The sequence below is a fragment of the Mixophyes fleayi genome, chromosome 9, assembly GCF_038048845.1.
Source record: "Mixophyes fleayi isolate aMixFle1 chromosome 9, aMixFle1.hap1, whole genome shotgun sequence".
NCBI lineage: Eukaryota > Metazoa > Chordata > Amphibia > Anura > Limnodynastidae > Mixophyes > Mixophyes fleayi.
The window spans coordinates 118,459,871-118,481,915 of NC_134410.1; the positions used below are offsets into that span (position 1 = coordinate 118,459,871).

Below are 22,045 nucleotides of genomic sequence, written 5' to 3' on the forward strand. Positions count from 1 at the left end.
TCTGAAGGAGGGGGGGCAGAGAGAGACGCTGAAGGAGGGGGGCAGAGAGAGACGCTGAAGGAGGGGGGCAGAGAGAGACGCTGAAGGAGGGGGGCAGAGAGAGACGCTGAAGGAGGGGGGCAGAGAGAGACGCTGAAGGAGGGGGGCAGAGAGAGACGCTGAAGGAGGGGGGCAGAGAGAGACGCTGAAGGAGGGGGGCAGAGAGAGACGCTGAAGGAGGGGGGCAGAGAGAGACGCTGAAGGAGGGGGGCAGAGGAGAGAGAGACGCTGAAGGAGGGGGGCAGAGCGAGAGAGAGACGCTGAAGGAGGGGGGGCAGAGGAGAGAGACGCTGAAGGAGGGGGGCAGAGAGAGACGCTGAAGGAGGGGGGCAGAGAGAGACGCTGAAGGAGGGGGGCAGAGAGAGAGAGACGCTGAAGGAGGGGGGCAGAGAGAGAGACGCTGAAGGAGGGGGGCAGAGAGAGAGAGACGCTGAAGGAGGGGGGCACGAGAGAGACGCTGAAGGAGGGGGGCAGAGAGAGACGCTGAAGGAGGGGGGCAGAGAGAGACGCTGAAGGAGGGGGGCAGAGAGAGACGCTGAAGGAGGGGGGCAGAGAGAGACGCTGAAGGAGGGGGGCAGAGAGAGACGCTGAAGGAGGGGGGCAGAGAGAGAGAGACGCTGAAGGAGGGGGGCAGAGAGAGAGAGACGCTGAAGGAGGGGGGCAGAGAGAGAGAGACGCTGAAGGAGGGGGGCAGAGAGAGACGCTGAAGGAGGGGGGCAGAGAGAGACGCTGAAGGAGGGGGGCAGAGAGAGACGCTGAAGGAGGGGGGCAGAGAGAGACGCTGAAGGAGGGGGGCAGAGAGAGACGCTGAAGGAGGGGGGCAGATAGAGACGCTGAAGGAGGGGGGCAGAGAGAGAGAGAGACGCTGAAGGAGGGGGGGCAGAGAGAGAGAGACGCTGAAGGAGGGGGGCGCAGAGAGAGAGAGACGCTGAAGGAGGGGGGCGCAGAGAGAGAGAGACGCTGAAGGAGGGGGGCAGAGAGACGCTGAAGGAGGGGGGCAGAGAGAGACGCTGAAGGAGGGGGGCAGAGAGAGACGCTGAAGGAGGGGGGCAGAGAGAGACGCTGAAGGAGGGGGGCAGAGAGAGACGCTGAAGGAGGGGGGCAGAGAGACGCTGAAGGAGGGGGGCAGAGAGAGACGCTGAAGGAGGGGGGCAGAGCGAGAGAGAGACGCTGAAGGAGGGGGGCAGAGCGAGAGAGAGACGCTGAAGGAGGGGGGCAGAGCGAGAGAGACGCTGAAGGAGGGGGGCAGAGAGAGACGCTGAAGGAGGGGGGCAGAGAGAGACGCTGAAGGAGGGGGGCAGAGAGAGACGCTGAAGGAGGGGGGCAGAGAGAGACGCTGAAGGAGGGGGCAGAGAGAGACGCTGAAGGAGGGGGGCAGAGAGAGACGCTGAAGGAGGGGGGCAGAGAGAGACGCTGAAGGAGGGGGGCAGAGAGAGAGAGACGCTGAAGGAGGGGGGCAGAGAGAGAGAGAGACGCTGAAGGAGGGGGGCAGAGAGAGACGCTGAAGGAGGGGGGCAGAGAGAGACGCTGAAGGAGGGGGGCAGAGAGAGACGCTGAAGGAGGGGGGCAGAGAGAGACGCTGAAGGAGGGGGGCAGAGAGAGACGCTGAAGGAGGGGGGCAGAGCGAGACGCTGAAGGAGGGGGGCAGAGAGAGAGAGACGCTGAAGGAGGGGGGCAGAGAGAGAGAGACGCTGAAGGAGGGGGGCAGAGAGAGAGAGAGACGCTGAAGGAGGGGGGCAGAGAGAGACGCTGAAGGAGGGTGGCAGAGAGAGAGACGCTGAAGGAGGGGGGCAGAGAGAGAGACGCTGAAGGAGGGGGGCAGAGAGAGAGACGCTGAAGGAGGGGGGCAGAGAGAGAGAGAGAGACGCTGAAGGAGGGGGGCAGAGAGAGAGAGAGAGACGCTGAAGGAGGGGGGCAGAGAGAGAGAGAGACGCTGAAGGAGGGGGGCAGAGAGAGACGCTGAAGGAGGGGGGCAGAGAGAGACGCTGAAGGAGGGGGGCAGAGAGAGAGAGACGCTGAAGGAGGGGGGCAGAGAGAGAGAGACGCTGAAGGAGGGGGGCAGAGAGAGAGACGCTGAAGGAGGGGGGCAGAGAGAGAGACGCTGAAGGAGGGTGGCAGAGAGAGAGAGACGCTGAAGGAGGGTGGCAGAGAGAGACGCTGAAGGAGGGGGGCAGAGAGAGAGAGAGAGACGCTGAAGGAGGGGGGCAGAGAGAGAGAGACGCTGAAGGAGGGGGGCAGAGAGAGAGAGAGACGCTGAAGGAGGGTTGCAGAGAGAGAGAGAGAGACGCTGAAGGAGGGGGGCAGAGAGAGAGAGAGAGACGCTGAAGGAGGGGGGCAGAGAGAGAGAGAGACGCTGAAGGAGGGGGGCAGAGAGAGACGCTGAAGGAGGGGGGCAGAGAGACGCTGAAGGAGGGGGGCAGAGAGACGCTGAAGGAGGGGGGCAGAGAGAGACTCTGAAGGAGGGGGGCAGAGAGAGACGCTGAAGGAGGGGGGCAGAGAGAGACGCTGAAGGAGGGGGGGCAGAGAGAGACGCTGAAGGAGGGGGGCAGAGAGACGCTGAAGGAGGGGGGCAGAGAGAGAGACGCTGAAGGAGGGGGGCAGAGAGAGAGACGCTGAAGGAGGGGGGCAGAGAGAGAGACGCTGAAGGAGGGGGGCAGAGAGAGAGAGACGCTGAAGGAGGGGGGCAGAGAGAGAGAGACGCTGAAGGAGGGGGGCAGAGAGAGAGAGACGCTGAAGGAGGGGGGCAGAGAGAGAGAGACGCTGAAGGAGGGGGGCAGAGAGAGAGAGACGCTGAAGGAGGGGGGCAGAGAGAGAGAGACGCTGAAGGAGGGGGGCAGAGAGAGAGAGAGACGCTGAAGGAGGGGGGCAGAGAGAGAGAGAGACGCTGAAGGAGGGGGGCAGAGAGAGAGAGAGACGCTGAAGGAGGGGGGCAGAGAGAGAGAGAGACGCTGAAGGAGGGGGGCAGAGAGAGAGACGCTGAAGGAGGGGGGCAGAGAGAGAGAGAGACGCTGAAGGAGGGGGGCAGAGAGAGAGAGAGAGAGACAGAGACTGAAGGAGGGGGGCAGAGAGAGAGAGACGCTGAAGGAGGGGGGCAGAGAGAGAGACGCTGAAGGAGGGGGGCAGAGTGTGAGAGAGAGAGAGACGCTGAAGGAGGGGGGCAGAGAGAGAGAGAGACGCTGAAGGAGGGGGGCAGAGAGAGAGAGAGACAGAGACGCTTAAGGAGGGGGGCAGAGAGAGAGAGAGACAGAGACTGAAGGAGGGGGGCAGAGAGAGAGAGAGACAGAGACTGAAGGAGGGGGGCAGAGAGAGAGAGACGCTGAAGGAGGGGGGCAGAGAGTGACTCTGAAGGAGGGGGGCAGAGAGAGACTCTGAAGGAGGGGGGCAGAGAGAGACTCTGAAGGAGGGGGGCAGAGTGTGAGAGAGAGAGACGCTGAAGGAGGGGGGCAGAGTGTGAGAGAGAGAGACGCTGAAGGAGGGGGGCAGAGTGTGAGAGAGAGAGACGCTGAAGGAGGGGGGCAGAGTGTGAGAGAGAGAGACGCTGAAGGAGGGGGGCAGAGTGTGAGAGAGAGACGCTGAAGGAGGGGGGCAGAGTGTGAGAGAGAGACGCTGAAGGAGGGGGGCAGAGTGTGAGAGAGAGAGACGCTGAAGGAGGGGGGCAGAGTGTGAGAGAGAGAGACGCTGAAGGAGGGGGGCAGAGTGTGACGCTGAAGGAGGGGGGCAGAGTGTGACGCTGAAGGAGGGGGGCAGAGTGTGACGCTGAAGGAGGGGGGCAGAGTGTGACGCTGAAGGAGGGGGGCAGAGTGTGACGCTGAAGGAGGGGGGCAGAGTGTGACGCTGAAGGAGGGGGGCAGAGAGAGACGCTGAAGGAGGGGGGCAGAGCGAGAGAGAGACGCTGAAGGAGGGGGGCAGAGCGAGAGAGAGACGCTGAAGGAGGGGGGCAGAGCGAGAGAGACGCTGAAGGAGGGGGGCAGAGAGAGACGCTGAAGGAGGGGGGCAGAGCGAGAGAGAGACGCTGAAGGAGGGGGGCAGAGAGAGACGCTGAAGGAGGGGGGCAGAGAGAGACGCTGAAGGAGGGGGGCAGAGAGAGACGCTGAAGGAGGGGGGCAGAGAGAGACGCTGAAGGAGGGGGGCAGAGAGAGACGCTGAAGGAGGGGGGCAGAGCGAGACGCTGAAGGAGGGGGGCAGAGAGAGAGAGACGCTGAAGGAGGGGGGCAGAGAGAGAGAGACGCTGAAGGAGGGGGGCAGAGAGAGAGAGAGACGCTGAAGGAGGGGGGCAGAGAGAGACGCTGAAGGAGGGGGGCAGAGAGAGACGCTGAAGGAGGGGGGCAGAGAGAGACGCTGAAGGAGGGGGGCAGAGAGAGACGCTGAAGGAGGGGGGCAGAGAGAGACGCTGAAGGAGGGGGGCAGAGCGAGACGCTGAAGGAGGGGGGCAGAGAGAGAGAGACGCTGAAGGAGGGGGGCAGAGAGAGAGAGACGCTGAAGGAGGGGGGCAGAGAGAGAGAGAGACGCTGAAGGAGGGGGGCAGAGAGAGACGCTGAAGGAGGGTGGCAGAGAGAGAGACGCTGAAGGAGGGGGGCAGAGAGAGAGACGCTGAAGGAGGGGGGCAGAGAGAGAGACGCTGAAGGAGGGGGGCAGAGAGAGAGAGACGCTGAAGGAGGGGGGCAGAGAGAGAGAGAGAGACGCTGAAGGAGGGGGGCAGAGAGAGAGAGAGACGCTGAAGGAGGGGGGCAGAGAGAGACGCTGAAGGAGGGGGGCAGAGAGAGACGCTGAAGGAGGGGGGCAGAGAGAGAGAGACGCTGAAGGAGGGGGGCAGAGAGAGAGAGACGCTGAAGGAGGGGGGCAGAGAGAGAGACGCTGAAGGAGGGGGGCAGAGAGAGAGACGCTGAAGGAGGGTGGCAGAGAGAGAGAGACGCTGAAGGAGGGTGGCAGAGAGAGACGCTGAAGGAGGGGGGCAGAGAGAGAGAGAGAGACGCTGAAGGAGGGGGGCAGAGAGAGAGAGACGCTGAAGGAGGGGGGCAGAGAGAGAGAGAGACGCTGAAGGAGGGTTGCAGAGAGAGAGAGAGAGACGCTGAAGGAGGGGGGCAGAGAGAGAGAGAGAGACGCTGAAGGAGGGGGGCAGAGAGAGAGAGAGACGCTGAAGGAGGGGGGCAGAGAGAGACGCTGAAGGAGGGGGGCAGAGAGACGCTGAAGGAGGGGGGCAGAGAGACGCTGAAGGAGGGGGGCAGAGAGAGACTCTGAAGGAGGGGGGCAGAGAGAGACGCTGAAGGAGGGGGGCAGAGAGAGACGCTGAAGGAGGGGGGCAGAGAGAGACGCTGAAGGAGGGGGGCAGAGAGACGCTGAAGGAGGGGGGCAGAGAGAGAGACGCTGAAGGAGGGGGGCAGAGAGAGAGACGCTGAAGGAGGGGGGCAGAGAGAGAGACGCTGAAGGAGGGGGGCAGAGAGAGAGAGACGCTGAAGGAGGGGGGCAGAGAGAGAGAGACGCTGAAGGAGGGGGGCAGAGAGAGAGAGACGCTGAAGGAGGGGGGCAGAGAGAGAGAGACGCTGAAGGAGGGGGGCAGAGAGAGAGAGACGCTGAAGGAGGGGGGCAGAGAGAGAGAGAGACGCTGAAGGAGGGGGGCAGAGAGAGAGAGAGACGCTGAAGGAGGGGGGCAGAGAGAGAGAGAGACGCTGAAGGAGGGGGGCAGAGAGAGAGAGAGACGCTGAAGGAGGGGGGCAGAGAGAGAGAGAGACGCTGAAGGAGGGGGGCAGAGAGAGAGAGAGACGCTGAAGGAGGGGGGCAGAGAGAGAGAGAGAGAGACAGAGACTGAAGGAGGGGGGCAGAGAGAGAGAGACGCTGAAGGAGGGGGGCAGAGAGAGAGACGCTGAAGGAGGGGGGCAGAGTGTGAGAGAGAGAGAGACGCTGAAGGAGGGGGGCAGAGAGAGAGAGAGACGCTGAAGGAGGGGGGCAGAGAGAGAGAGAGACAGAGACGCTTAAGGAGGGGGGCAGAGAGAGAGAGAGACAGAGACTGAAGGAGGGGGGCAGAGAGAGAGAGAGACAGACTGAAGGAGGGGGGCAGAGAGAGAGAGACGCTGAAGGAGGGGGGCAGAGAGTGACTCTGAAGGAGGGGGGCAGAGAGAGACTCTGAAGGAGGGGGGCAGAGAGAGACTCTGAAGGAGGGGGGCAGAGTGTGAGAGAGAGAGACGCTGAAGGAGGGGGGCAGAGTGTGAGAGAGAGAGACGCTGAAGGAGGGGGGCAGAGTGTGAGAGAGAGAGACGCTGAAGGAGGGGGGCAGAGTGTGAGAGAGAGAGACGCTGAAGGAGGGGGGCAGAGTGTGAGAGAGAGACGCTGAAGGAGGGGGGCAGAGTGTGAGAGAGAGACGCTGAAGGAGGGGGGCAGAGTGTGAGAGAGAGAGACGCTGAAGGAGGGGGGCAGAGTGTGAGAGAGAGAGACGCTGAAGGAGGGGGGCAGAGTGTGACGCTGAAGGAGGGGGGCAGAGTGTGACGCTGAAGGAGGGGGGCAGAGTGTGACGCTGAAGGAGGGGGGCAGAGTGTGACGCTGAAGGAGGGGGGCAGAGTGTGACGCTGAAGGAGGGGGGCAGAGTGTGACGCTGAAGGAGGGGGGCAGAGTGTGACGCTGAAGGAGGGGGGCAGAGTGAGACGCTGAAGGAGGGGGGCAGAGAGAGACTCTGAAGGAGGGGGGCAGAGAGAGACTCTGAAGGAGGGGGGCAGAGAGAGACTCTGAAGGAGGGGGGCAGAGAGAGACTCTGAAGGAGGGGGGCAGAGAGAGAGACGCTGAAGGAGGGTGGCAGAGAGAGAGACGCTGAAGGAGGGGGGCAGAGAGAGAGAGACGCTGAAGGAGGGGGGCAGAGAGAGAGAGACGCTGAAGGAGGGGGGCAGAGAGAGAGAGACGCTGAAGGAGGGGGGCAGAGAGAGAGAGACGCTGAAGGAGGGGGGCAGAGAGAGAGAGACGCTGAAGGAGGGGGGCAGAGAGAGAGACGCTGAAGGAGGGGGGCAGAGAGAGAGAGAGACGCTGAAGGAGGGGGGCAGAGAGAGAGAGAGACGCTGAAGGAGGGGGGCAGAGAGAGAGAGAGACGCTGAAGGAGGGGGGCAGAGAGAGAGAGAGACGCTGAAGGAGGGGGGCAGAGAGAGAGAGAGAGAGACAGAGACTGAAGGAGGGGGGCAGAGAGAGAGAGACGCTGAAGGAGGGGGGCAGAGAGAGACTCTGAAGGAGGGGGGCAGAGAGAGACTCTGAAGGAGGGGGGCAGAGAGAGACTCTGAAGGAGGGGGGCAGAGAGAGAGAGACGCTGAAGGAGGGGGGCAGAGAGAGAGACGCTGAAGGAGGGGGGCAGAGAGAGAGAGACGCTGAAGGAGGGGGGCAGAGAGAGAGACGCTGAAGGAGGGGGGCAGAGAGAGAGACGCTGAAGGAGGGGGGCAGAGAGAGAGAGACGCTGAAGGAGGGGGGCAGAGTGTGAGAGAGAGAGAGACGCTGAAGGAGGGGGGCAGAGAGAGAGACGCTGAAGGAGGGGGGCAGAGAGAGAGAGAGACAGAGACGCTTAAGGAGGGGGGCAGAGAGAGAGAGAGACAGAGACTGAAGGAGGGGGGCAGAGAGAGAGAGACGCTGAAGGAGGGGGGCAGAGAGAGACTCTGAAGGAGGGGGGCAGAGAGAGACTCTGAAGGAGGGGGGCAGAGAGAGACTCTGAAGGAGGGGGGCAGAGTGTGAGAGAGAGAGACGCTGAAGGAGGGGGGCAGAGTGTGAGAGAGAGAGACGCTGAAGGAGGGGGGCAGAGTGTGAGAGAGAGAGACGCTGAAGGAGGGGGGCAGAGTGTGAGAGAGAGAGACGCTGAAGGAGGGGGGCAGAGTGTGAGAGAGAGACGCTGAAGGAGGGGGGCAGAGTGTGAGAGAGAGACGCTGAAGGAGGGGGGCAGAGTGTGAGAGAGAGAGACGCTGAAGGAGGGGGGCAGAGTGTGACGCTGAAGGAGGGGGGCAGAGTGTGACGCTGAAGGAGGGGGGCAGAGTGTGACGCTGAAGGAGGGGGGCAGAGTGTGACGCTGAAGGAGGGGGGCAGAGTGTGACGCTGAAGGAGGGGGGCAGAGTGTGACGCTGAAGGAGGGGGGCAGAGTGTGACGCTGAAGGAGGGGGGCAGAGTGTGACGCTGAAGGAGGGGGGCAGAGTGTGACGCTGAAGGAGGGGGGCAGAGTGTGACGCTGAAGGAGGGGGGCAGAGAGAGACTCTGAAGGAGGGGGGCAGAGAGAGACTCTGAAGGAGGGGGGCAGAGAGAGACTCTGAAGGAGGGGGGCAGAGAGAGACTCTGAAGGAGGGGGGCAGAGAGAGACTCTGAAGGAGGGGGGCAGAGTGTGAGAGAGAGAGACTCTGAAGGAGGGGGGCAGAGTGTGAGAGAGAGAGACGCTGAAGGAGGGGGGCAGAGTGTGAGAGAGAGAGACGCTGAAGGAGGGGGGCAGAGTGTGAGAGAGAGAGACGCTGAAGGAGGGGGGCAGAGTGTGAGAGAGAGAGACGCTGAAGGAGGGGGGCAGAGTGTGAGAGAGAGACGCTGAAGGAGGGGGGCAGAGTGTGAGAGAGAGAGACGCTGAAGGAGGGGGGCAGAGTGTGAGAGAGAGAGACGCTGAAGGAGGGGGGCAGAGTGTGAGAGAGAGAGACGCTGAAGGAGGGGGGCAGAGTGTGAGAGAGAGAGACGCTGAAGGAGGGGGGCAGAGTGTGACGCTGAAGGAGGGGGGCAGAGTGTGACGCTGAAGGAGGGGGGCAGAGTGTGACGCTGAAGGAGGGGGGCAGAGTGTGACGCTGAAGGAGGGGGGCAGAGTGTGACGCTGAAGGAGGGGGGCAGAGTGTGACGCTGAAGGAGGGGGGCAGAGTGTGACGCTGAAGGAGGGGGGCAGAGTGTGACGCTGAAGGAGGGGGGCAGAGTGTGACGCTGAAGGAGGGGGGCAGAGTGTGACGCTGAAGGAGGGGGGCAGAGTGTGACGCTGAAGGAGGGGGGCAGAGAGAGACGCTGAAGGAGGGGGGCAGAGAGAGACGCTGAAGGAGGGGGGCAGAGATTGAGAGAGAGAGACGCTGAAGGAGGGGGGCAGAGTTTGAGAGAGAGAGAGACGCTGAAGGAGGGGGGCAGAGTTTGAGAGAGAGAGACGCTGAAGGAGGGGGGCAGAGTGAGAGAGAGAGACGCTGAAGGAGGGGGGCAGTGTGAGAGAGAGAGACGCTGAAGGAGGGGGGCAGAGTGTGAGCGAGAGAGAGACGCTGAAGGAGGGGGGCAGAGTGTGAGCGAGAGAGAGACGCTGAAGGAGGGGGGCAGAGTGTGAGCGAGAGAGAGACGCTGAAGGAGGGGGGCAGAGTTTGAGAGAGAGACGCTGAAGGAGGGGGGCAGAGTGTGAGCGAGAGAGAGACGCTGAAGGAGGGGGGCAGAGAGAGAGAGAGACGCTGAAGGGGCCTAAATACATCTTACGTCATTTTGACCCAACTACTTAAAAACGGGACTACCCGGTAATTATTTTGGCTTAGGGGTGCCTTGGAAAAATTATGATGACCTTAAGGGTGCCTCGAACTGAGAAAGTTTGGAAACCACTGGTATATGCGATTTACTGCCCAATAAGCAGCACGCGGGTGAAGTATATTTCCTCAATTTTCTTCTCCCTTTCACAGCTGCCACCAGTCTGTTTGGCAACAGCGGAGCCAAGGCTTTTGGCTTTGGTAGCTCCACATTTGGGGAGCAGAAATCTACAGGCACGTTCAGTGCAGGAGGTGGTAGCGTATCCACCCAGGGATTCGGCTTCTCCAGCCCCAACAAGACAGGTATTGTATATGCCGTGGTGACAGCTGGGTCTTCCCCCTGCTCAAACCAAATATGTCCACTCCCCTCGGTCATTGTATCAGTAGAAGACACTTAAAAACACAAGGAGTTCTAAAACTTGCTCCTCAGTAGCTGTGCCGTAGTCCATGGTCTTAATATTTATTATATTTATTTATTTGAAGAGATGGCAGAATCAGTGGGTGATTCATATGCCAGGATCTGGCTGGACTATTTATTGACCTACCTGGAGTTATGAGATCTTGAACTCTGTACAGCTGCTGTTGTCTGCGGAACTTTAGAACCTGCAATCCATGTGCTTTACAAGAGAAAAAGATTTTACAGATTTGAATGCAGCTTGTCCGTAGTGTTGTGTTGAAAGTTAACTGCAACCGGATACCATTGTAGCAATCATTCATGGCGAAACGCGTGGCCTTTACATTTTTACATTTCTTTTGAACACTGGCCATATCTGGACCCTTTCAGTGTGTAGAGATTGTGGCATTTCAACAGAGATCAAAGATTAGATCTGATGTCTGCACAAGGGAAATGTGCACACTACAAAGTTGTACACATGCTATCTTAAGACAATGATGGGGGGGGGGGTTTCCAGGGCCTAGCCAGCGTGAGACCACGGGTCAGTATTCCTTTCAATTGGTTGAAGGTGACTATAGAGCCTCCATGTTGCTCCTTGTACTGTAACAAGCTGAAAGGTGTATGGTGCCACAGATCATGGACAATTGCTTTAAATTTCCATGATGCATTACTGTTGGGCAATGGAAAGAAGTCATTGGTTTCTCCCTATTTCCCATGCTGTGGCATCCTGGCTCCAGCCCTTGCTTTCCATACGGGTCATTCCACATCAAATCAGCACAGGATTTCAAACTGGCAGTTTCAGATTGTAATGACATTTGGTATAATAAATGCTGTCATGGGTGTAAAGAAAACCCCCAAATCTTAGGCTGATATATGCACTGGTTTTTTGAGGTTATATGCATTTTAAAGAAGCATTTTTTTCTCCAAAAACTTGTATTTAAAGTTTTTTTTTTATTGCATTTGTAGCTCACCTGAATGAGCTAGAGAGTTGGGCAAGGTGTCACTTTAAACCTCTCTTCATGGGCTTTCATATGAGATAAAACAGAGCATCATGTTTCAATCAAAATTAAAATTGTAACATTTTCAAAAGCAACATTTTGATTTTCTCAAAAAGCCATATTTTTTAATTTTTCAAGAACACCTCAAAAATTGTTCATACAGTTAATAAATCCCCAACATTTTGGGGGTTTTCTTTATACCCATGGCAGCATTTATTATAGCAAATTTAATTGAAACTAGAGAATGTAAGGTAGAATTTTTTCTAAAATTGTGTTGATTTGATGTGGAATGACCCATACAGGGATATTAATTGCTGTCATTCTTGTATTCATGTCCTGCTCCATGCATAGCTTCCTCAATCATCTGTTCTGTTTTCACCCAGCTGGGGTTTCCCTGCATTAATAATAGCCAATGTCCTAACACTACGCCTGGTTACCAAATGTCTCGTTCAATGCAATAAATATTTAAAGGCAGACTTTTCTTTTTTGTACATCATTATCCTTTCTCTTATGCGGGGATGACTAGCTGTATCAGTTACACATTCCTGGCTGGTGGTACTTCTACCTGCACAATGGCCCTACCTTGCTTTTGTTTCAGAAAGATGGAGAGAAACGCGTTTTGTAACTTAACCATGATCTAGTTCAAGGTCACATCAGCCACAATGTACATTACCTGTGCTGGGATAGCCCTTGTCTGCTAGTAGCTGCAGTCCATTAATAGCTTGTGTCCCGCCATCCTTTTTTAACGCCAGCCTGGGCTAATATTTAAAATCTATTATTATAGACTATTACTGGCCAAAAAGAAAAGTTATGCTGATCTGTCTTCTGCCTGCTAAAAGCACAAATCCCCAGCACTCCGGAGTTTGCACCAATGCTGCCTGCTTTATAATGTCTCCTGTGGCACATTTGACTGATTTTGTAGCAATTCGTTGACTATCTGTGATTTTGTCCTTGTATCAAGGCACAAGTACCTGAGAATGAATTGAATACATATCCATGTATCCATTGTCTTCATGTAAATATGTAAGCAGCCCTATGTATCACTGATGTCCCTGAATGTCTGTGTTCACTTTAAACCAGTGATATAGCTTGTGATTTAAAGCTGACTTGTTATATATACAGCACTGTACATTAAACCAATATCTGTACAGACAACACATAACTAAGCGTATATTACATTGACTTTACCATTACATATGTACAAGAAGTTCGTCTGGAGAGTTATGAATATTCATGAGTATTAATGGTGATGTTGACAGGCCATGTACTGGGAAACATCCTGTGACATCATTAAACTGCCAGCTTGCAGGGCATTGGCTGTGTGGCCCAGGATAGTTCAATGCAATGGGAAGACAAATGACAGTTTCTCCATCTCCTACTTACATGCATGACCCGTTCTTAGAGTATCACAGACTTTGGGAACTTTTCTTTGCTATTCCATTAGCACAGGGTTCTCATCTATCCATTTTCCTAGGGAAGTCCCTAGTTGTTGCCACTGAAAATATTAAACTTGTAAAGCAAAGTCTGACTTTTATCATCAGAGCATACTGCATGTGACATGGGCATTTGAGTTATCTAGCAGCTTCAGGGTATGCTGCTTTCTGTAAAGAAAATGACTAGACGATCTTCTCGTCTCGTAGAAAGCACAGCGCTGCCCAGTTTTAGAGAAATCGTCATGGCAGATCGATAATCAAATGCTGCCATTGTATTACCAGTGAATGTTACAATCATTGGTAGTCTGAATATATCATTTAAAATTATTTTCTATCTGATTTGATCTTTGTTGTATCCTTTACACCTTTTATTGAAAAATTCATTAAAACAGGTTTGGTTTTGTTTTTTAATTAATTTTGTTTCACTTTTTCTGTTGGAATTGCAGTAAATTTTAGGTTAACCTCCAATATTTACCTACACATTCCAAGAAACAAGCCTTAAATGGCACATGTCATGGACGGGACATGCAGAGAATGCTGTAAAGTTGTAGACGTGTTTTACATGGATATGGTTATTTTTCCATTTCAAGGTGTTTTGTGTGTCTTTAAAGTGTACCCAGCTACACACAGTGGAGGCGGCCGTTCTGTAGGCTGAGTAGATGATCATAGTGAGTTGATACACTGTATATGTGTGACTGCATGCCTCCGTAATGTCATTAGGTCTTAGTGAGCCCACAGTGGGCGCCTCCACTGCCTGTAGGTGATGTATACACATTAAAGTGTTGCATTATACTGTGCCCCATTATAATGGTAGTACATCCAGTGTACACTACCACCGGACACGGGCTCCGTGTCTTGTCTGATCCCCCCCCCCTCCCCGGTCTGCTATTGCCATTGCATGTGATGTATGTTCCTTTGTGTCTTCCCCTCTTCCCTCCTCCTCTTTTATTTTGTTTGCCTCTGTTTTGCTCAGGTGGGTTCGGCGCTGCTCCGATGTTTGGCAGCCCTCCCACTTTCGGGGGATCCCCTGGTTTCGGAGGGGTGCCAGCATTCGGTTCAGCCCCAAGCTTTGCAAGCCCTCTGGGCTCGACCGAAGGCAAAGTGTTCGGCGAGGGTACAGCTGCAGCTAACACAGGAGGATTTGGGTAAGGACAGGCGATTTCATCCTATGGCACATTGTTTATACGTAATAAAACACACACCTATATATAGAATTTGTGTAATTTACTGTCAACATTTGATTCCCTTTGTCTTTATTTAATAATGAAACTTGTTGCATTTAGGTATTTGTTGTACATGATGGTTTTGATGCTACACATGGCTTTTGCAAGATGTTTAAATATTTCAGTGTTACAGACTTCAGAGAACAAACGATCACCAGGTTAAAGAGGACATTTTATTTACTGCATAGTGCAGGGTTCCCAAATCCAGTCCTCAGGGAGTTCTCGCAGGGCAGGTTTCCCAGGTAACCTAATTATACCACCTGTGGATCTGTTACATTGTATCGGTCAGTAACGAGAGCACCTGTGCTCCAGCAAGGAGATATGGAAGTTAGGGCTCCCTGGGGACTGGATTTGGGGAGCACTGACATTGTGTGCTATGTATTTGAGGAAAAAAAAGATGATCCCTCTGTGTCTGTGCCCCATTCTCCTGGGAGAGGGCATACAAAAAATAACGAGGTTTCTGCTAATGGCTTGATTCCTTTTTATTAGTTCACCTTGTTCCTCCATGGATGAAGTCCGCTAGGGAGAGAACCTATGCATACTGCTCTTCCGCTCTGAAGCCGTCTTGAGCTATCTTATATGCTTGGTGGGTGGGTTTGTGTCAGTTCATCTTTTCTAATCCACAGTGGTGTTGCTGATTCAGAGAGAACTTGCTGTGTAGCGATTGTAGTGCTCATTGATTATTAATTTTCTGGTTTGTCTCCATTGTTTGTTTCTTCCTTTTATGATTGTCCCAATAACATCCCTCCAAATGCAGGTTTGGAAGCAGCGGTGGCAGCGCCACCACGTTTGGTAACATGGCCAACCAGAGCGCCCCGTCCTTCGGTGCTCTGTCCCAACAGGGAGTTGGTTTTGGCGGGCAGCAGAGTAGCGGGTCCCAACAGGGAGTTGGTTTTGGCGGGCAGCAGAGTAGCGGATTCCCCGGCTTTGGGTCCGGCGGTGGTGGAGCAGCACCAGCAAGCAGCGGAGGTACGTTACCCATCGTGATTTGAAACATCCGGGACCTCGTCATAGTCTGACATTAACCCTGCGTTGTTCTTTGTTTTGTAGGTTTCCAGTTTGGGGTTGCAAATCCGTACGTATTCCTGGCCATGTCACACTGTGCTGAAATGATGCAACGTATATAGCATAGGGCAAAAGCTGAGAGCGAAATCTAATGAGGATGTTTGATTTTTTTTTTTCCCTTGTCCCTTCCTGTACTATGCAGACATTGTGTGTAAGAGCGGAAGTCTTAACCCTGTGCTTAAAAGTGGAGCTAAGTTTAAAAAAAAAAAACACTTTGATATAATAGCAGAGGGTAAACTGTATTCTCTTGTCTTTCCTTGAATGATAAAGATCTTGCCTCAGGAGTAGATGTTTTGACAAATTGGAGGAGATTTCCTTGAGGAAGTCTTGAATTATCTTAAAAAAAAAAGGGGGTTTCCACCTTCAGACAATTTGTATTACTTGTTTTTTTTCATTCCGTCCTACAACATTTACTAAATGAATGAGCTTTTTCTGTGGATTATACAGAAGCATTGTTTGAAACGGAGCTGTTTATTTTTGTGCCATTTGGATATGACGCACTCCAGCTATACCTAATATAATGTAGACTCCCCAGAGCAGCTCCGAGTTGTACCCAGGTGCAACAAATATAATCAACTCTGCCTGTTCTTTTTCCGATGACCATAAACGACACTGGCTGATTTCATAAATACATGGCTGAAAATCACAGACGGAACAAGCGAGAAAAAAATGCTTTTAGTAAATGTGGTAGCTGTACAAATACAAATTTAGTCATCTGAAGTTGGGAAATCCTGTTTTAAAGCTGCAGTCCCATGAAAAGTGAGGTTTATGTTTTTAACATATATCACTCTGATTGTCTGTAAGAGGACACATGGTATTGTTGTTTTTTTTGTTTTTAAAACCATTTGACAGGTGTCACCATGGCAACTATAGAAACATAAGCGGAGAGGATTTTAGAACCCCCTTCTTGTCAGCCTGTTAGTCCACAGCACAATCCCTACTGCCCCCCCCCCTCTTTCCTCTGCCCCTATATACATGGAGTGGGTGCCCAGACATCAGGTGACCCTCTCCTCAGGAATGAGCTTGAGTGCAGCAATGTAAGCACATTCCAGTGGAGAGGGTGCGCCTTGCAGGTGTAGTCATAGAAGTCGATTCTGGAGAGGGAAGGCTGAGCAATCGGAGGGCATCCTAGGTTTACGGTATAAAGGTACAAAACTTTCTGATTTGAGAATTAAACGTTTGTGGGATTGCAGCTTTAAGTGACACCACTTTTTATTTAGTAGATTTTTATCTTCAAGACCAAGAGATTTTCAGCCGTGAAACACCACCCAAAGTATTCCTTATTCTTTTATATTGCCTACGTAAGTAACAATTACCGTGACGTTAGTACTAACCTACAGCTACATGATTTGTACCACCATTCCAAACATGTGTACCCTGAAGGGCTGTAAAGCTATCATGACCTAGCTTTTGGTTTAAGCCGGGTGATCTATGGAGAGTGAAACAGCAAGGTTACCACGCCTGACAAACTTTAATTTTCTTTGCTATATGTATATATGCAACACAGACAAAGTGTGGATTGCAGAAATATTTTTTAGTACATTTTATCTAGATGTTGGCCTGATTTTGTAAAGTCAGAGTAACAACTTATTTCCCATAAATAACACACTTTACACTTACACTATGTAACCTAGCACTTGGCTTCCTCCACCCAAACCAGCAGTGGGCAACCGAATGCCCTGAGGCTGCCAACGGCCCGCTGAGCCTTCACCTGCAGCTCCCCCTAGCTGGCAGCTCCCAATCTAATCAGAGCAGGGGCAGGTGATCTCTGCACAGTGCAGGGAGGTCACGTGGCATACCCGGAGGAAGAGGGAGGGCACTGCGCTCTCCCTACTTCCCCCGTGTAGCCCCTTTGACAACTGGAGGGCCCACATACAGCGTTCACGTTGCTCCTCATTTGACTTAAGCAATGGCTGCAACAACTTTAACTCTGACTGTTACCAGCAGTGGTTTATACACCAGCATTTGGATCGTTCATCACCATGCAGACTCCCTGATACCAAAAATACATTGTTTCAAAGTTTTCACCCTCTCTTGAAATGATAAAATGCAAAATACAGAACTGTCCCAGGATGATTCAATATAAAGAACCCCCCCTTCCCAGTAGCCATATCACAGTGCCAGCGTTCTCTCCAGGATAGCTCAGACCTTTGCTAGAGCGAAACTAAACTAAATCTAAATCCACCTGGGTTTTTTTTTCTGGCATATTATATTATATTAGATCACAGACTTGGATGTACAGATATATTAATGTGCAAAAGTGGCTTTATTGTAAAATTAGGTAACTATCGAAAAATGTCACGTTTTCCTTGCACGGTGTTTGAAAATATGGCATTATAAGGCTATGAACTGTATCAAAGCTGGGCTATTAGATCTGTAGAGAATGTGTATGTTTGTCTTTTGATATATACAGCGTTAGACTTGGCCGCTGATTTGGATTGACACATGGAGCTCATCGCGTTAGATGGAAGTGGAAGCTGCACCTGTGTGTTATTACTTTGTGACAGTTTTTGCAGTTTTGATAGCAGATCTCAAGAACAATTATCAGTGTGACAAGGCATTTTATTTTGCTGTGTTATATCTAGTGTAAATTTAGGTTTCTGGGGGTCACGGTTGTATAGAAGCTCTCCCACCAACCCCTGTCACTGGCCATCGTGTCTGTTTCCCCTAATGCTGGGCTTTACTCTCCCACAGGTCTATGTCAGGATTCGGGGGTGGCTGGAGGGGCTGAGCAGAGGAAGATGACTCATATCCGCTGCTTTCTGTATTTGCTTCTTGTAACTTCACCACCGGTCTACACCTCCGAAGCCACAACAACACCTACACCGTGTACCAAACGTCAGCCTGTTATCTGCTGTCCGACATCTCAACAGACACAACATATATTTTTTAACAGAGTGTTTCCCACGCTCCTCAATAAACTGTCTCTTGTTTTCAGATTGTTCTCACTTTGTGTTGTACGTTTCTTTCTTGGGTTCCTGTTAAATGCTCCCGTTGTATTAGCCACCAGAAAGGTAATAACCAACGTCTAAATGCAGTGAAAGGGCACGTTTAAAGGGATAATGTGCCATACTAAAAAAAAAGGGTTTAGTTAGACTTTATTTTTGCATAAATACAGATGAACATAAGATTCTGTGACTTAAACCTTATTTATCTATGTTTTGTTGTACGTGGGAGATGTCATTCTGAATACTGGACTAAGTAAATTATATTAGCTATAGAATGCAATGAAACTGCGCCTCCTGCTGGACACATGACAAAGTACTTGGTACATTGCACATAGCACCATTGTTTTAGTAAACAATAATAGCTATATAAAACACATGTTTTCAAAAGGTGCGATTAGCTTTTGTGAATTTGTTTTTAAGGATTGATCTGCATAATATGTCAAATTCAGCAACTCCCAGTTTTGTTTTTAAGACTCCTTTCTTCATTGTCACTGTAGTGGTCTTAAAGCTACTTTTATTTTACATGGATAGAGAGTCACCCTTTAAGTCAGTGCTAAAATACCCAATTATTATTTCATATATTAATCAGTACTTTATACATTCGTATTGTGAGTTTAGTGTCACTTTTTTAATATACATGCTGCAATTCAATGTCCTTTAAAAAAAATGTAAATAACATTTTATATGGATCAAAGTCTAATTTTTAAAGTTTGTCCCTGTATCATATTTGCTTCATGCCCTCCACAACAAATGAAATCTCTAAAACTGAAGGCACGTGGCATTGTGACTGTACACAAACCTTTGCAGGGCTGTAATTACATGGCCCTGTTCTGAAGGCCTGAAGCCTGTCTGCGTGCCACTTGCTTCCTCGTTGGGTTTCTATCAGCCGTTACTGAGCTTAATGGCTGGATAATGTTAATAATGGCTGACTGTTGTGTGGGCGGGAATGGTTTTCTAATCTCCAAGCAAATGCCTGTTGTAATCTTGTTTTTACAAGTGAACCTGCTCGCGCGTTGGGTGATATTGGTAGATCGTGAGAACTGTGCCCTAAAGGAAAACACTGAAAGTCTCTCTTTTATCAGAAATGTTAAATTAAAAAATAAAAGTTGCTCCTAAAATGTTCCTGGTTTTACTCCCGTCAGCAAGAGGCAGCTTCTAGCAGACAAGTGCACATTGTGTAATGCCTGAGGGTATAAAACTAAATATAATAACGTAACGTGTAATAGTCACAATCCTGTTGATAATACCCAAATATTCTCTGCAAGAAATTGTGCTGTTGGCTGCTATTACCTGCTGCCTTGATGCAATATATCATAGCTTTTTTGTGTGCTGAGTTTTTTTCTATATAATAGGATTTGGTTGATGCAAATGTTGGATTCACTAAATTATACTATGTGAACTAATACCCCTTACATTGGTGGTGGTACTCCCTCTGTACTCTGCCCATTACAACCACCTGAATGCTGGGGTATAACTATATAGTGCATTTCTTGTTTGATACATAATTTCAGTTCGATGTGGTATTGTATCCTAGTGTTTTGTATCAATGGAAAGCTGCAAATCTCACAGCACTTTACAATACAATTTACAATATGGGAATTATTATTAGTTTGCAGATATGTTGTGACTGTGCCATAGGGGTTAAACAAAGGGGGCAGCAGGGAATTAATATTTTTACATTTACATTAATTTGTTTAAAATTGAGGCAATATTTCTAGTTTCGCCCCTGGTATGTGAAATTTTCGGTTTTCTGTAGATCCAGCGTGAGAACAATGTGTCATGTGTTTTACATGCAGTGAGTGACATCTACAATCTGCAACAGACAGAGTAACTTCTGGCCAACAGACATTTAATTGCGGTCAGTCTGTAAGATTATTTGTAACACACTGCCGTAACATTCTATAATCCCTGACAATCATTTTTAGTTTTATACAGCAATGCACATTGACCACATACTATTTGTCACTAATGTATTTTAATGGACAGCAGTTTACATATAGATTGAAACCGCTTTGACCTCCAGAAAAGCTCAACAAAAATATCCAAACGCTCGTTCCATCCCACCTATATAGTGCAGTGATGTAACCCCTGACCTCTTTGTATCCCTGGCTCTGCTTCCTGTACATATCTAGCAGTATTGTCATTTCAGGACAGTGTTTCCCAACTAGCATGTTAGGACACTTTTGTACATCATTAGAATTAAGATGTAATATAGGACTTTTGTAAAATATTAAAAAAAAACAATTGAGGGATGCTATATTGATGTGTTGTGAATAATGGAAATATATCCAGATCTTTGTCACTATCTGGCAGCAGTAGTCATCAAAGATAACAATATTTATCCAAACAAAGCTTATTTATGTCGCCCATGCTGCAGAGTGGCATATAATCCAGTTCACACTTGTTCATACACTGACTAAATACTAAATACGACTTTGGTCAAAAAAGTTGTGTATATACAGCAACCAGCTGCAACATTAAAACCGCTCCCAAGTGCAGTGAATAACATTGACTATCGCCTTACAATGGCACCTGTCAAAGGGTGGGTGGGTGGGATATATTAGCAAGTGTACAGATGTGTTTGATACAGGAAAAATGGGTAAGTGTAAGGATCTGAGGGACTTTGACAAGGCTTGAAATTGTGATTGCTAGAAGACTGGATCAGAGCATCTCCAAAACAGGTGTTCTGGGGGTGTTCCTGGTTTGCAGTGGTTAGTACCTACTAAATGTAGTCCAAGGAAGGACAACCGGTCCAGTGGGCGCCCAAGGCTCATTGATGCGAAGGAGAACAGCTACTGTAGCACAAATTGCTGAAAAAGGTAATGCTAGTCGTCTGCCTTACCTTCACCCATATGCACAGATCAGTCACATCATTAAAACCAATTATTAGCTTATTATTATGTAGGCCCATCTCGTGCCACCAAAACATCTCTGACCTGTCAAGGCATGGACTCCGCAAGACCTCTGAAAGCGTCCTGGGGTATCTGGAACCAAGATGTTAGAAGCATATCTTATAAGTGGGGCCTCCATGGCTCGGACTTGTTTTTCCATACTCTCTGTAAACTTCACAATATGTGGGCGCTATAGAAAAAACTGATGACCTCAGAACTCCCCGATTTAGTAGCAAAAATAAACTTTATACAGATATTTTACAGGAGAATAGAGGGACAGATCTGTTTCACTTATGTATGTTAATTCTGTACTTGTTCTATCAAAAAATGTGTTATGGCCCCACCTAGGAAGCAGAAGGGGTTAACTTCCCGTATGGCCTCAATTGTGCATTACTGGAGAAATTTGTGTCCTCCCAGCAGTGATCAAGAATTGCAGGCTGTGCGTTCAATACCAATTTATTAGCCGTGTCCTGGGATTACTTATCGTGTTTAATCAGCGTGGCTGGACAAGGACAGAACCGTGCCCTTCCCGCAGTATCTAGGGAAGAACTGCAGCTCTCTCTGTATCCGGGATAACTGCTGTAAATGACTTGTTGCTTCCTGCAGGGAGGAAAATAAAAGGTATTTCTCCACTTGTGAAATGCATCAAATCCGGCTGTCATTAATGTCAAATGAGGCAAGTGCCCAATTCAATGGGATTTACTACATAGCAAAAAGCATTTTCGTCCTTCCTGTTGGTCATGGACTGTTAATACACATGAGAAACAAATTGCTTTTATCAAGGTTTATACTGCCCATGCAGCCCTACTGTAAGCAATTGGCCTCTATTGTTATGAGGTGTGCCAATAAACATGGTGAAGGGACTGCAGAGGACCTTTATCTACCTACCTGGGGGTGGTCATCTTCAAACTGCCCCCAAACAATTGGGCTAGCTACCACTGTGGACACCGCATGGTGGCTCAGTGGTTAGCACTTCTTCCTCACAGCACTGGGGTCATGAGTTGAATTCCCGACCAAGGTCTTATCTGTGTGGAGTTTGTATGTTCTCCCCGTGTTTGTGTGGGTTTCCTCCGGGTGCTCCGGTTTCCTTCCACACTCCAAAAACATACTAGTAGGTTAATTGGCTGCTATCAAATTGACCTTAGTCTGTGTGTGTTTGTGTATATGTTAGGGAATTTAGACTGTAAGCTCCAATGGGGCAGGGACTGATGTGAATGAGTTCTCTGTACAGCACTACGGAATTAGTGACGTTCTATAAATAAATGATGATGATGATGAACTGTGCAACGCCAGGGAGCCCAGCACCACAACTACAGATTACAACAGCAGAGATGGGTACACTATAAATTATGAGCAATACTACCCTCTTTTTGTCTTTTTCTTCCCTTTCTGTTGCTAGGACCCATCTTAATCTCCTCTGTGTTAGTTCCTTACTTTGCTGAAAGTGCCATTTTCTAGACATTAAATGTCATTATCCACACCCTAACGCTTCCTCTTGCCTACAACACTTCTGCACTGATAATAAAGTTGTGATAACATTACACAAAGCCACAAAACCTCTCTGAAGACAAATTAATTTCC

At 50.7% G+C, this 22,045-nt stretch overlaps 1 pseudogene; it reads left to right on the forward strand.

Annotated features, from left to right (window-relative positions):
* LOC142101095 (nuclear pore complex protein Nup214-like) overlaps positions 1 to 17,409 on the forward strand; it is a 26,722-nt pseudogene extending 9,313 nt beyond the window's left edge.
* The last annotated feature ends 4,636 nt before the right edge of the window (positions 17,410 to 22,045 follow it).